Here is a 17,756-nt window from a genome sequence, read left to right as displayed (position 1 = left end):
ATAAACATTACAAGACATAAAAACAGGTCAAAGATATTTGCAATAAACAGACCTCAGTGCAAGAAAGTTACTTAGCAGCAATACAAGACAAAAATACACACATAAACATTACAAGACATAAAAACAGGTCAAAGATATTTGCAATAAACAGACCTCAGTGCAAGAAAGTTACTTACCAGCAATATAAGACAAAAATACACACATAAACATTACAAGACATAAAAACAGGTCAAAGATATTTGCAATAAACAGACCTCAGTGCAAGAAAGTTACTTACCAGCAATATAAGACAAAAATACACACATAAACATTACAAGACATAAAAACAGGTCAAAGATATTTGCAATAAACAGACCTCAGTGCAAGAAAGTTACTTAGCAGCAATACAAGACATAAATACACATTTAACAGCAATACAAGACATAAATACACACATAAACATTATAAGACATAAGAACAAATCAAAGATATTTGCAACAAAAAAAACTCAGTGCAAGAAAGTTACTTACCTGCAATACAAGACATAAATACACATATAAACATTACAAGACATAAATACACATATAAACATGATAAGACATAAAAAGAAGTCAAAGATATTTGCAACAAACAGACCTCAGTGCAAGAACGTTACTTACCAGCAATAGAAGACATAAATACACACATAAACATTACAAGACATAAAAACAAGTCAAAGATATTTGCAACAAACAGACCTCAGTGCAAGAAAGTTACTTACCAGCAATACAAGACATAAATACACATATAAACATGATAAGACATAAAAACAAGTCAAAGATATTTGCAACAAACAGACCTCAGTGCAAGAAAGTTACTTACCAGCAATACAAGACATAAATACACACATAAACATTACAAGACATAAAAACAAGTCAAAGATATTTGCAACAAACAGACCTCAGTGCAAGAAAGTTACTTACCAGCAATACAAGACATAAATACACACATAAAGATTACAAGACATAAAAACAAGTCAAAGATATTTGCAACAAACAGACCTCAGTGCAATAAAGTTACTTACCAGCAATACAAGACATAAATACACACATAAAGATTACAAGACATAAAAACAAGTCAAAGATATTTGCAACAAACAGACCTCAGTGCAAGAAAGTTACTTACCAGCAATACAAGACATAAATACACATATAAACATTACAAGACATAAAAACAAGTCAAAGATATTTGCAACAAACAGACCTCAGTGCAATAAAGTTACTTACCAGCAATACAAGACATAAATACACACAAAAAGATTACAGGACATAAAAACAAGTCAAAGATATTTGCAACAAACAAAACTCAGTGCAATAAAGTTACTTACCAGCAATACAAGACATAAATACACATATAAACATGATAGGACATAAAAAGAAGTCAAAGATATTTGCAACAAAAAGACCTCAGTGCAATAAAGTTACTTACCAGCAATACAAGACATAAATACACATATAAACATGATAAGACATAAAAACAAGTCAAAGATATTTGCAACAAACAGACCTCAGTGCAATAAAGTTACTTACCAGCAATACAAGACATAAATACACATATAAACATTATAAGACATAAAAACAAGTCAAATATATTTGCAACAAACAGACCTCAGTGCAAGAAAGTTACTTACCAGCAATACAAGACATAAATACACACATAAAGATTACAAGACATAAAAACAAGTCAAAGATATTTGCAACAAACAGACCTCAGTGCAATAAAGTTACTTACCAGCAATACAAGACATAAATACACACATAAAGATTACAAGAAATAAAAACAAGTCAAAGATATTTGCAACAAACAGACCTCAGTGCAATAAAGTTACTTACCAGCAATACAAGACATAAATACACACATAAAGATTACAAGAAATAAAAACAAGTCAAAGATATTTGCAACAAACAGACCTCAGTGCAATAAAGTTACTTACCAGCAATACAAGACATAAATACACATATAAACATTATAAGACATAAAAACAAATCAAAGATATTTGCAACAAAAAAAACTCAGTGCAAGAAAGTTACTTACCAGCAATACAAGACATAAATACACATATAAACATTACAAGACATAAAAACAAGTCAAAGATATTTGCAACAAACAGACCTCAGTGCAATAAAGTTACTTACCAGCAATACAAGACATAAATACACACATAAAGATTACAAGACATAAAAACAAGTCAAAGATATTTGCAACAAACAGACCTCAGTGCAATAAAGTTACTTACCAGCAATACAAGACATAAATACACATATAAACATGATAAGACATAAAAACAAATCAAAGATATTTGCAACAAACAGACCTCAGTGCAAGAAAGTTACTTACCAGCAATACAAGACATAAATACACATATAAACATTACAAGACATAAAAACAAGTCAAAGATATTTGCAACAAACAGACCTCAGTGCAATAAAGTTACTTACCAGCAATACAAGACATAAATACACACATAAAGATTACAAGACATAAAAACAAGTCAAAGATATTTGCAACAAACAAAACTCAGTGCAATAAAGTTACTTACCAGCAATACAAGACATAAATACACATATAAACATGATAAGACATAAAAACAAGTCAAAGATATTTGCAACAAAAAGACCTCAGTGCAATAAAGTTACTTACCAGCAATACAAGACATAAATACACATATAAACATGATAAGACATAAAAACAAGTCAAAGATATTTGCAACAAAAAGACCTCAGTGCAATAAAGTTACTTACCAGCAATACAAGACATAAATACACATATAAACATGATAAGACATAAAAACAAGTCAAAGATATTTGCAACAAAAAGACCTCAGTGCAAGAAAGTTACTTACCAGCAATACAAGACATAAATACACATATAAACATGATAAGACATAAAAACAAGTCAAAGATATTTGCAACAAACAGACCTCAGTGCAAGAAAGTTACTTACCAGCAATACAAGACATAAATACACACATAAAGATTACAAGACATAAAAACAAATCAAAGATATTTGCAACAAACAAAACTCAGTGCAAGAAAGTTACTTACCAGCAATACAAGACATAAATACACACGTAAACATTACAAGACATAAAAACAAGTCAAAGATATTTGCAACAAACAGACCTCAGTGCAAGAAAGTTACTTACCAGCAATACAAGACATAAATACACATATAAACATTACAAGACATAAAAACAAGTGAAAAATATTTGCAACAAACAGACCTCAGTGCAAGAAAGTTACTTACCAGCAATACAAGACATAAATACACATATAAACATTACAAGACATAAAAACAAGTGCAAAATATTTGCAACAAACAGACCTCAGTGTAAGAAAGTTACTTACCAGCAATACAAGACATAAATACACACATAAAGATTACAAGACATAAAAACAAGTCAAAGATATTTGCAACAAACAGACCTCAGTGCAATAAAGTTACTTACCAGCAATACAAGACATAAATACACATATAAACATGATAAGACATAAAAACAAATCAAAGATATTTGCAACAAAAAAAACTCAGTGCAATAAAGTTACTTACCAGCAATACAAGACATAAATACACATATAAACATTACAAGACATAAAAACAAGTCAAAGATATTTGCAACAAACAGACCTCAGTGCAATAAAGTTACTTACCAGCAATACAAGACATAAATACACATATAAACATGATAAGACATAAAAACAAATCAAAGATATTTGCAACAAAAAAAACTCAGTGCAATAAAGTTACTTACCAGCAATACAAGACATAAATACACACATAAAGATTACAAGACATAAAAACAAGTCAAAGATATTTGCAACAAACAAAACTCAGTGCAATAAAGTTACTTACCAGCAATACAAGACATAAATACACATATAAACATGATAAGACATAAAAACAAGTCAAAGATATTTGCAACAAAAAGACCTCAGTGCAATAAAGTTACTTACCAGCAATACAAGACATAAATACACATATAAACATGATAAGACATAAAAACAAGTCAAAGATATTTGCAACAAACAGACCTCAGTGCAATAAAGTTACTTACCAGCAATACAAGACATAAATACACACATAAAGATTACAAGACATAAAAACAAATCAAAGATATTTGCAACAAACAGACCTCAGCGCAAGAAAGTTACTTACCAGCAATACAAGACATAAGTACAAATATAAACATTATAAGACATAAAAACAGGTCAAAGATATTTGCAACAAACAGACCTCAGTGCAAGAAAGTTACTTAAGAGCAATTGAAGACATACATACAGACATAAACATTATAAGACATAAAAACAAGTCAAAGATATTTGTAACAAACAGATCTCAGTGCAAGAAAGTTACTTACCAGCAATACAAGACATAAGTACAAATATAAACATTATAAGACATAAAAACAGGTCAAAGATATTTGCAACAAACAGACCTCAGTGCAAGAAAGTTACTTAAGAGCAATTGAAGACATACATACACACATAAACATTAAAAGACATAAAAACAAGTCAAAGATATTTGCAATAAACAGACCTCAGTGCAAGAAAGTTACTTACCAGCAATACAAGACATAAATACACACATAAACATTACAAGACATAAAAACAGGTCAAAGATATTTGCAATAAACAGACCTCAGTGCAAGAAAGTTACTTAAGAGCAATACAAGACATAAATACACATTTAACAGCAATACAAGACATAAATACACATATAAACATGATAAGACATAAAAACAAGTCAAAGATATTTGCAACAAAAAGACCTCAGTGCAATAAAGTTACTTACCAGCAATACAAGACATAAATACACACATAAAGATTACAAGACATAAAAACAAATCAAAGATATTTGCAACAAACAGACCTCAGTGCAAGAAAGTTACTTAAGAGCAATTGAAGACATACATACAGACATAAACATTATAAGACATAAAAACAAGTCAAAGATATTTGCAACAAACAGACCTCAGTGCAAGAAAGTTACTTACCAGCAATACAAGACATAAATACACACATAAAGATTACAAGACATAAAAACAAATCAAAGATATTTGCAACAAAAAGACCTCAGTGCAATAAAGTTACTTACCAGCAATACAAGACATAAATACACACATAAAGATTACAAGACATAAAAACAAATCAAAGATATTTGCAACAAACAGACCTCAGTGCAAGAAAGTTACTTAAGAGCAATTGAAGACATACATACAGACATAAACATTATAAGACATAAAAACAAGTCAAAGATATTTGTAACAAACAGATCTCAGTGCAAGAAAGTTACTTACCAGCAATACAAGACATAAGTACAAATATAAACATTATAAGACATAAAAACAGGTCAAAGATATTTGCAATAAACAGACCTCAGTGCAAGAAAGTTACTTACCAGCAATACAAGACATAAATACACACATAAACATTACAAGACATAAAAACAGGTCAAAGATATTTGCAATAAACAGACCTAAGTGCAAGAAAGTTACTTACCAGCAATACAAGACATAAATACACACATAAACATTATAAAACATAAAAGCAAGTCAAAGATATTTGCAACAAACAGACCTCAGTGCAAGAAAGTTACTTACCAGCAATGCAACACATAAGTACAAATATAAACATTATAAGACATAAAAACAGGTCAAAGATATTTGCAACAAACAGACCTCAGTGCAAGAAAGTTACTTACCAGCAATATAAGACAAAAATACACACATAAACATTACAAGACATAAAAACAGGTCAAAGATATTTGCAATAAACAGACCTCAGTGCAAGAAAGTTACTTAAGAGCAATACAAGACATAAATACACATTTAACAGCAATACCAGACATAAATACACACATAAACATTATAAGACATAAAAACAGGTCAAAGATATTTGCAATAAACAGACCTCAGTGCAAGAAAGTTACTTAACAGCAATTGAAGACATAAATACACACATAAACATTACAAGACATAAAAACAAGTCAAAGATATTTGCAACAAATAGAGCTCAGTGCAAGAAAGTTACTTACCAGCAATACAAGACATAAGTACAAATATAAACATTATAAGACATAAAAACAGGTCAAAGATATTTGCAACAAACAGACCTCAGTGCAAGAAAGTTACTTAAGAGCAATTGAAGACATACATACAGACATAAACATTATAAGACATAAAAACAAGTCAAAGATATTTGTAACAAACAGATCTCAGTGCAAGAAAGTTACTTACCAGCAATACAAGACATAAGTACAAATATAAACATTATAAGACATAAAAACAGGTCAAAGATATTTGCAACAAACAGACCTCAGTGCAAGAAAGTTACTTAAGAGCAATTGAAGACATACATACACACATAAACATTAAAAGACATAAAAACAAGTCAAAGATATTTGCAATAAACAGACCTCAGTGCAAGAAAGTTACTTACCAGCAATACAAGACATAAATACACACATGAACATTACAAGACATAAAAACAGGTCAAAGATATTTGCAATAAACAGACCTAAGTGCAAGAAAGTTACTTACCAGCAATACAAGACATAAATACACACATAAACATTATAAAACATAAAAGCAAGTCAAAGATATTTGCAACAAACAGACCTCAGTGCAAGAAAGTTACTTACCAGCAATATAAGACAAAAATACACACATAAACATTACAAGACATAAAAACAGGTCAAAGATATTTGCAATAAACAGACCTCAGTGCAAGAAAGTTACTTAAGAGCAATACAAGACATAAATACACATTTAACAGCAATACAAGACATAAATACACATATAAACATGATAAGACATAAAAACAAGTCAAAGATATTTGCAACAAAAAGACCTCAGTGCAAGAAAGTTACTTAACAGCAATACAAGACATAAATACACACATAAAGATTACAAGACATAAAAACAAATCAAAGATATTTGCAACAAACAGACCTCAGTGCAAGAAAGTTACTTAAGAGCAATTGAAGACATACATACAGACATAAACATTATAAGACATAAAAACAAGTCAAAGATATTTGCAACAAACAGACCTCAGTGCAAGAAAGTTACTTACCAGCAATACAAGACATAAATACACACATAAAGATTACAAGACATAAAAACAAATCAAAGATATTTGCAACAAAAAGACCTCAGTGCAATAAAGTTACTTACCAGCAATACAAGACATAAATACACACATAAAGATTACAAGACATAAAAACAAATCAAAGATATTTGCAACAAACAGACCTCAGTGCAAGAAAGTTACTTAAGAGCAATTGAAGACATACATACAGACATAAACATTATAAGACATAAAAACAGGTCAAAGATATTTGCAATAAACAGACCTCAGTGCAAGAAAGTTACTTACCAGCAATACAAGACATAAATACACACATAAACATTACAAGACATAAAAACAGGTCAAAGATATTTGCAATAAACAGACCTAAGTGCAAGAAAGTTACTTACCAGCAATACAAGACATAAATACACACATAAACATTATAAAACATAAAAGCAAGTCAAAGATATTTGCAACAAACAGACCTCAGTGCAAGAAAGTTACTTACCAGCAATGCAACACATAAGTACAAATATAAACATTATAAGACATAAAAACAGGTCAAAGATATTTGCAACAAACAGACCTCAGTGCAAGAAAGTTACTTACCAGCAATATAAGACAAAAATACACACATAAACATTACAAGACATAAAAACAGGTCAAAGATATTTGCAATAAACAGACCTCAGTGCAAGAAAGTTACTTAACAGCAATTGAAGACATAAATACACACATAAACATTACAAGACATAAAAACAAGTCAAAGATATTTGCAACAAATAGAGCTCAGTGCAAGAAAGTTACTTACCAGCAATACAAGACATAAATACACACATAAACATGATAAGACATAAAAACAAGTCAAAGATATTTGCAACAAACAAAACTCAGTGCAAGAAAGTTACTTACCAGCAATACAAGACATAAATACACACATAAACATTACAAGACATAAAAACAAGTCAAAGATATTTGCAACAAACAGACCTCAGTGCAATAAAGTTACTTACCAGCAATACAAGACATAAATACACATATAAACATGATAAGACATAAAAACAAATCAAAGATATTTGCAACAAAAAAAACTCAGTGCAAGAAAGTTACTTACCAGCAATACAAGACATAAATACACACATAAAGATTACAAGACATAAAAACAAATCAAAGATATTTGCAACAAACAAAACTCAGCGCAAGAAAGTTACTTACCAGCAATACAAGACATAAATACACACATAAAGATTACAAGACATAAAAACAAGTCAAAGATATTTGCAACAAACAGACCTCAGTGCAATAAAGTTACTTACCAGCAATACAAGACATAAATACACATATAAACATTACAAGACATAAATACACATATAAACATGATAAGACATAAAAACAAATCAAAGATATTTGCAACAAAAAAACCTCAGTGCAATAAAGTTACTTACCAGCAATACAAGACATAAATACACACATAAAGATTACAAGACATAAAAACAAGTCAAAGATATTTGCAACAAACAGACCTCAGTGTAAGAAAGTTACTTACCAGCAATACAAGACATAAATACACATATAAACATGATAAGACATAAAAACAAGTCAAAGATATTTGCAACAAACAAAACTCAGTGCAAGAAAGTTACTTACCAGCAATACAAGACATAAATACACATATAAACATTACAAGACATAAAAACAAGTGCAAAATATTTGCAACAAACAGACCTCAGTGCAAGAAAGTTACTTACCAGCAATACAAGACATAAATACACATATAAACATTACAAGACATAAATACACATATAAACATGATAAGACATAAAAACAAGTTATTAGATTATTCTGTTATTATATGTTACCTTATATATGTAATCAAAGTAGTTGAATTAGAATACTGCTGTAGATCACATTATACCCTTTAATATAGAGTGTGTGAGCTGTATGTAGTTTAGTTCTCATTATACTTTTGAGTTAACAGAACATATTCACATATTAGTTCATTAGATAAATGTGCATCACTCTGTATCCTTGATCTGCTGGGAATGTGTTACACTGTTTTCTTGACATGCTTAATTGTTGAATCATGAAGAGAAGGTTGTAAGCAGGAGACTCTGTGTCTAAAGACAGGGGAGATAGACAGACCACATTCCACACCCCCACCTTACAGAAAGCAGAGAAACAACTGCCGAGGTCATAACTTAGGCGCTGTAACAGAGAAAAAATGTGATGTTTTGGCTTTTACGACTAGCTGGGGGCCACTAGAGACTATAAAAAGCTGAGCAACCCGTCACCATTCTGAGACATGTGCCTGACCCTCTGGTAGCATCTCTCCCGTCCGGACGTTGTAATGCTCTTATTGTTGAATTGTATGGAAATAAATGATTGTTGATTGAGCATTGATACACCGAGTATTGTCCTTCCTTCAGCCCAAAGATTCAAAGAATTGGGAGAATTCAACAAAGTGAAAAATATTTGCAACAAACAGACCTCAGTGCAAGAAAGTGGGGACGGGGGACTGTGCCTCACTGCCCTCCCCTTCTCCAAGAAACCCGTCTTCAACCGAGTCGAGAGAGCCGGGAACTTGTGAGGTGTGCATGTCCTGGTGAGCCTCCACCGTTTTATGGGTGGGTGCAGCCTCGACTGTACAGAGACAGACCAGACCAGCTGCACCACACAGACACTTCAAACCTCATCTGTGGACAAAAAACATATACATATATATATATATATATATTTACACACACAAACACACACACACACACACACACACACACACACACACACACACACACATATATTCAAACCTCAAGGACAAAAACCAGAGGACAAAAACTACAAGAACAATATAAATATGGAGAAAACTAACCTTAGAAACATGCAGGGTGACAGGAGACAGCAGCACTGCAAACATGAGGACAGATAGACAGTTAAGGCTGTGTGAGAGTCAAGTTCACTCCTATATATGACCTCCTATCGCAGAATGCGTTACTGTGACAACGCAGGCTTTGTGCTTTGAAGTGTGGTGATTGGTGACGTCATTGGAACGGCCTGTGATCTTACGTCACACTAGGCCGGATCAATTTGAAAAAGGTGTTTTTGTCTGAAAATGCTCGTGTCCAAACTACCGTTTTGACAGAGTTGTTCCAGCACTGCGCATGCGTGAAACGCAAGGTGACTCGACCTGCCTCATTTCTGTCTGCCGTTTATTTACTTTCCGGCTCTTTGAAACATGCAGCAAAATGAAAAGGAAAAGCGACTAGTTTTTTAAATGGACTAACAATGAGGTGGAGTTGTTGCTGCAAGTAATACAAAAGTACAAAGTTACAAAAGCGATTGAGAATTAAAGAATTTGAAGAAAAGCTATCTGGAGGATGTACAAACTGATATTAATCTTTAACGGGGCTGTCACAATTTATCACATGATTGCATCACTTGACTAGGCTATGTCCACATGTATGGGTATTTTTGAAAACGTAGATTTATCCACTGAAAACGGAGAGTTTTAAAAATTCCTGCCTGGGTGGAGATTTTCAAGAACTCCGTTTTTGCGTTTACTATGGACAAGGAAAACGGAGAAAACGCAGGGTCAAAGGTGTGCGCCTTTTTTGACGTCACACTGTGCGCCAAGTTATTCTTTCGGTGAAATTAATTTCTACAATGGCGGACTTAGACAAAATACTGTTAATTTTACTCTCTGTAGTGTTTAAATGCTTACATACACAGACAGTTACGGTCCCTCCACACATAGTACTGGGTTCTGCTTCTTTGCGCCGCCATCTTTGTTTACTCTTTCCCGCCCAGGCGTCTAGACATCTGATTGGCCAACATTTCTACACGGTTAGGAATATAGCGCCACCTGTTGCTTTGGCATGCTCCTGGCAGCATTTTCCTTCGTTTTTGGTGTTGAGGTGTGAATGGGATTTAAAAAAAAAACGAAAAATCTCAGTTTTCAGAAATACCCGTGTATGTGTGGACGTAGTCTACAATGTGTCATTGTTTTTAAAAAGGCTCCAGTTCGCTTTCCACAATGCTATGCGAAAACGGCGTCAAATGTATACGCTTTGGAGAGCGTTTTCAAAACGCTGCGCTTTCCTTGACCGAAAACGCTGTCTCAGTGTGGACGGAAGGCCAAAACGGAGAGAAAAAGATGCGTTTGAGTGATGAGTCATGATAGCATTATAGGCTGTTCACTTTTAAGTGTGGTAATTAGAAATATTGCAAAATAAAATACACACAAATATACTGTAAGAAAAGGCTTTATTTTTTAGTATATGCTGAATTATCAGTTTCAAAGCTACTCTACCAGAGTTTCACTAAAAAATGAAACAAAGGATATGTTTTAACCCTTTCATGCATGAATTATGACAACCTCTCAGCGAATAGCTTCTCTAAAATCAATAGAAACCCAACATTAAGTTCAGCTGAAGGTCAAACTGCAACAAAAAACTCTATAATCAACAGTTTACGTTAAAAACAGCTTCTTCTTTTGGAAAATAAAAACAAAAACGAACAGAAATCCCAGTACAGTACAGTTCCTTTGTATCGTGCTGCTGCCACCTGCTGCTCTGGGGTGGGAACAACAACACTTTGGATTTGCGTTCGTTATCAGCAACAAATGAGTTTTACTTTTGAGGCTGCAGTTTTTAGTTATGTTTATTTGTTGGATTCCATCAGTTTTTCTTCGAAGAGCCGAAAGACTTTCAGTTACTTATGATAAACTGTTTGTCTTATACAAACAGATAAATACAGAAAACAAGGAAGAAAACAAAGCTTGTATTCTATTTGATTTTCAAGATATTGAACTTTATTTTTTCCATTTCACCGAGTTCTTTTTTCCATGTACTTTTTGTCCAATAATTTTTTTTAATAATCAGATTAATGTTTATTTTAAAATTAAGAATTATTTATATTTTTTCTATTTGCTATATACTGAGCTGAAACATCCTTCTGTGTAGTCATGTAACACATTATTTTAAAATAATATATTTTAAACAGGTGGATGCAGGAATTAAGTGTTAAAACAGAGTCTTGTTCCATTTAAGCTATCTTTATTTCACATTTATTTGTACGCAATAAATACAGTTAAACATCCATGGGTGTGTAAATACGACGCCTGGCAGCCTCCGCATAGCCGACGCTGTAAAACGTGGGAGTTTTTACGTCCTTTTTAAAAAAAATGAATTTCAGATTCTGACTTGATGCATAATCAAGACCAGTAAACAGGTTAACAAAAAATTCTCTAATGGTTCTAATGAAACTTTAGGTATTCTTTTAATACAACAGGGTAAATGCAAACTTCAAAAATAAGTTTGATGTCATTCAGATCTCAAGGAGATCAACGAGAACGCAGCGTCACAGCTGACGGATACCTCTTTTCCTCTGATCAGATTCAGCTACGGTTTAATTGTTTTTCTTTTCTTAAAATCTTAATTCTAAAAACAAAAAAGGGGAAAAAAGCTGTGCCATTACTTACACAGATATCCATCTCTAAGCTCTCCGTAAATTATCAATACGATCGATAAGTCATATCTCAATCAAAGACACTACAATGGCTATTTACGGCTAAATAACAGGAAGTATTGATACCAATACGGCTGGTAAACAAACATCAAAAAGGAAATATTGAACAAAACATCCACAATACTGAAAAGGAATAAGAAGACATCAGAAAGTGCTTCACTATAGATTTTAAACTGGACAGCTAGCAGCTCAGGATGGTTTCCTCCTTAAAAATAAAAGGCATCTTTAAACTGCACATGCTCAGTGTAAACTGTCCTCCCCAACAGCGACTGTTACTGGCATCATTAGTGTCGTAAAAACAGTTTTTCTCTGTATTATGCAACATAAAAACAAAAGAGTTAGACTGTGTGTTGCCTCTTTCATATCAGATTTTGTATGTTAACTGAATTTTTTTGTGTCCTTTCTTAAACCGATGGTGATTTGCTAATAGGGTCATTTTGTCTCAACTCAAACAATTTTTAGAATTTTTCCTGGTCCTTCCAACCATGAAATTAAATCAGGATCTGTCATCAGGGAAATGTACCACAAAAAAATTCTAGGTATGGTCTAGTTAAATTATATTATTAAAAAAAAATTATTTAAGGTCCCATATTTGAGCAAACACCAAAAAGAATTTGAAAAGTACTCTACATGCTTTATTTTGTCCATTCGTCCATTGTCTTCTGTGTATCCTTAATAGGGTCATAACTATAAACCATTCAGAAAAGATTACCAAATGTTTTGCAGTGTGGCGGTCCACGTCCATGTTGATTTCTTGTCTATGGAATTAATTTCTGTTACTGTCAGTCTCCTGAAAATTACAATACCACTACAATACAATACTAACTGGCAAGAGAAAATATTTTGTGAATGAAACATAATTCATGTTCATTATTATTATTATTATTATTATTATTATTACATGAATGCCTATACTTTCATTGATATTTGGAAAGTAGTAAAATATTTTTTACTACTACTGTATAGTTAAGAGTTTAATGATAATGTATTATCATATATCATTGCTTATTTATTTTTACAGTATCCACTAGAACAGCGGCATATGGAGCCTCTTGCAGAAAGGCAGAGAGGTGACAGTCATCATCCTGGCAAACTAACCACAAAATATCAAAGTTAACCTAATAATTCAAGAGGAAAATATTCCACATCAGTTTTATATGGACTAACATTACTGTTCTGTTATGAGTTTAAGATTGAGCTTCTTTTAAATGCTTTATATTCAGTTTAATCTTCAGTCGCACTGGGGATTAATAAAGTAAACAATCTCTCTGTATGCCTGTGTAGCTATCTATATTATAAGACATTAAACTGTATTAATTAAATAACAAATAAAATCACAGCTGAGCACCATGTGACATGATTAACTGTTCGCAGGATTACTAAAATGATTGAAACATGAAGGTGTTTTGGCAAAAAAGCTGGTCAAACATTAAACTGCAAAACTGAAAGTGCTGTTTGAGTCTGAACATTTTCAACTCACCACCAGAAAAAGATGCTGTTCTCCACAATATGTAAATAAGGATAGAGTATAGGCGATATCAGCAGCTGTATCAAAATGAGAATTTTATATCCCCCATAGTTGAGTATAGGCATTCAATCCAAAAGGTCACATGTTGTGGAGAAATAATGTGAATCTTTTGTGCAATCAAATGTTTTATTTTTATTTTAATAGCACAACAAATAATACATTTGTTAATAAATCTTATTCAGACACAAGTTTGCTTGTTGCTTGCTTCCTCACAAACGACCATTTCTGCTCCTTACATTCATCACCCTGAAAACAGCACAGTGAACAAATCATACTGAAACACTGTGTTTATTTCAGTTACAAAAGTTATTTTTATTTTAGGTTTCATGAAACACATATATATTGTTGGCAGTACTTTAGATGAAGGCAGCATGCTGCTCTCAGACTTACACTTAAACTCAAAGGGTCTATAATCTCTAAACTGATATATTTTACAAAGAAATCCTGTCTGGGCAGCGTCTGGATTTGGACTTAAGAGCTCGTTGGCATTTCTAAAACAATAGCAAACCTGCACACCATACATTGTTTTGTTTTTTGTTTTGTTTAAAGTTGTAGATATACATTAGAGACATGGCAGATTTGCATATATTCTTCAGGGTCTGCAGTCCTTTTCTCTTCTTCTGTGCTCCTGTGAGAGTCTAAAACAAAGGTCACATAAATCATGGGGTTAAATTGATGCCTGTGGGACAAAATTACTCCAACAATATTCAGGACAAATTTATTTTTCCTCTGCAAAAAAATGAAATTGAGTACAAAGCATGTGAAACTTTTCTGTCTTGTGTTGTGTTCATTTATGTCTTTTCTTTTCTCTTTAATGTTTCTGTCCATTATATGTGCAAGAACAAACTTCTGAATCACCTCTTAGTGATAAGTGTCTACAGTTTCCTTTCTCGTTTGGCTCTGGATGAAGGCAGTCGCACTTTTCTCCTCTCCCTCTTCCTTCTCTTTCCTGCTTGGCTTCTCAATGTCCTTGTCTAGTCTCGTCTACTTTTCTACTTTTGCCCTGGATGACTCTCACGGTCTGTTACAACCTAAAAGAGGAATTATGGATTTGAACAACTGGTCCCTGATTGCAAGTGACACCCTCTTCTCAACGAGAAGCCTGGGCTTGAGTAAGTCCGAGTGTCCTTTCCTGCCGGATACACAATGGACGGGTGGAGGAACTGGAGGGTCGTGTGCCTGGCGGGACTGTCAATCGAGAACATTGTAGACATCTACCTTTTCGGAACCACGATAACAGGGTTCTTGTTGTTCGGAGTTGGCTTGGCCCTGGCTTATCAAAGATAGCAGAATTGGCTTTTCAAAACCCCACAAGGCTGCCCGCTATGATGGAAATGATGGGACGGGTCGTGACTTCTCAAAATGGGCTCATTGAACGCAGCACGGATAAGATCTTGGAGAAGCTCACGGCAGTCTCTGCTCTCTGAGCACAAGATTGATAACATCTCAGAGAAGCTCTCCAACGGGAGACTGAGAGACCAGTGACGGACTGTTAGACCAACTGTGAAATTGACATGCAGTTGTTCGCACTAAAGGAAAACCACCATCATTTCATGCAGCTACCGTATCGGTGTCAGCTGTGGTCTCAAGGCTGGAGCTGATATGTATGTATGTTCAGGGGGGGGGGGGGGGGTCCAATTTCACTGCAGATGTAAACATTGCATGTGACAAATAAAAGGCTTGATTGAATAGCTTCAGACTTATGTTCAAAGAAAAGAAAAGAAGCCCTCAAACCTCTACTCTACTTTATGTGTTGATTTAATGAGCGAGTTCACTTTGTTTCTCTCTTCTCTCAAACGTCTAATCTCTCCTCCTCCTCTTCCTCTGTGTTTTATTCAGTCGTACCGTTTACAGCAGCGAGCAGGGCTTCTTCTTGACCTTGGCGGGCTGAGGGCAGAGGACGGCACGAATGGCCTCATCAAACACAGTCTTCAGACCACGCTGGGTCAAGGCTGAGCACTCCAGGTATTTGACTGCATCTATACATGCGAAGACACATATATGTTAATAAAAGAAGAGAAAGAACTACAAAGACAAAGTAAGAGAAGAAAGGTTTGCTGGTAGTGGAGAAGAATAAGTTCAACTTTCAAAGAACACTATAGTCAACTACAGCTACTATACTTTTACTGTGATGCCAGGAAATGAGGGGAATAACAAAAATTTGCAGAGGCAGTCAGGCTACAAAGTTCTCTAGCATCTTCATCTGCTAGTTTCATATCTTCACTGGTGAGGAGAGCTTCAAATCTTAAAGTGCTTTTCAAGCAAATAAAGTAAGAGTGACTGACCTATCTCCTTAGCCAGAGCTAGGCCCTGTGGATAGGTGATAGGCGCCAGCTTCTTGTCCTTCAGTTTCTCAATGGTATCCTTTTCATCCCTCAGATCCAGCTTAGTGCCAACCAGGATGATGGGCGTGGAGGGGCAGTGGTGACGGACCTCAGGGTACCACTGGCAGAATACAGAGTAAAGGAAAACTAAATAAGAGGCAAGAAAGGGGAACACGCAAAATCAAGGAACGTGTTAGAGGCAAAAAACAGAATCAAAGGTGGAGGGAGATGAAGCTCTGATGCCAGGTGTTACAGAAAGGTGGATGAAGGCATGAAAAACAAATGATATGCTGTAGCTATTAAAGATGAGAGAAATACATCATCCAACTTTCACCCACAGCATCAATCATTCATTCACATCAATTATTAGACCTGTTTAGGCTTTTTCTCCATTTTGTAATCCAAGTACCTATTTTTTTTCTCTATAATAAATTCCTGCTTTTGTTCCGTTTGTTCTTTTTTACATTTTGTTCCTCGGCAGCTGAGAGACAGGCCTCATAAAAAACAGCCAAAACTCACCTTAGCTCTGACGTTCTCATAGGATGCCGGGCTAACCAGGGAGAAGCAGATTAGGAAAACATCCTGGATGGAGAGACAAGGAGACAAAGAATTAGAATTGCTGCTGCAGTTTTAATTAGCTGACATGTTATATAAGTTCTGTCTGTGTAACTTTATGTCCATTAGTTACTGTGTGTGCCTGTGTGTGTATGTGTGATTCTGTACCGTCTGTGGCTAGATCAGTGGGCGGAGCCTGTCATAATCTTCCTGTCCAGCTGTATCCCAGAGGCCCAGGTTGACCGGCTTGCTGTCCACCATCACATTAGCTGAATATTTGTCGAATCTGTGGGGAGAGTAGAGAAGGTCAGCGATCAGCCAACAAGTCATAGGCAACCTTTCATTTCATTGGTTATTCATTCATTCAACAATCTTTCAATTCACTGATTGTTTAACCAGTGAAACTCCTGTAATGGAGAAAAAAAACAGGACCATACTTGAAATACCACTGTTCACAAAAACATTAACCAACAACATTACTTTGGTTAGTTTGACACAAAAGCCATCCTAACCATGTCTAGTAAGAGAGAATAATACATAATAAGGCAGGGCTGCCCCCGTGTGGTCTCATAGTAGAATAACAGTTTAATTTCTCATTTTTAAAAACTTGAGAAATTTCATCCAAAATGTATTCAGGCTCAAATGAAACTGATAACACAAATGTTTGCAGACACAGATGTTTTTTTACAGAAAGAAAGAGACTAGTGTACCAGATTAATCCTGTTTTATGGCCTGTCCGAG

The 17,756-nt window shown here is 34.1% G+C and overlaps 1 pseudogene; it reads right to left on the bottom strand.

The window, feature by feature from the left end:
- Positions 1 to 15,964: 15,964 nt before the first annotated feature.
- Positions 15,965 to 17,389, bottom strand: LOC147327280 (ras-related C3 botulinum toxin substrate 2-like; annotated as a pseudogene).
- Positions 17,390 to 17,756: the final 367 nt, after the last annotated feature.

This window comes from Aulonocara sp. 'chitande type north' Nkhata Bay, linkage group LG6 (assembly GCF_057382095.1).
Source record: "Aulonocara sp. 'chitande type north' Nkhata Bay isolate Kocher_YH1m ecotype deep benthic linkage group LG6, A_spYH_male_GT1.1, whole genome shotgun sequence".
NCBI lineage: Eukaryota > Metazoa > Chordata > Actinopteri > Cichliformes > Cichlidae > Aulonocara > Aulonocara sp. 'chitande type north' Nkhata Bay.
This window is presented reverse-complemented; position numbering and strand designations above follow the sequence as displayed.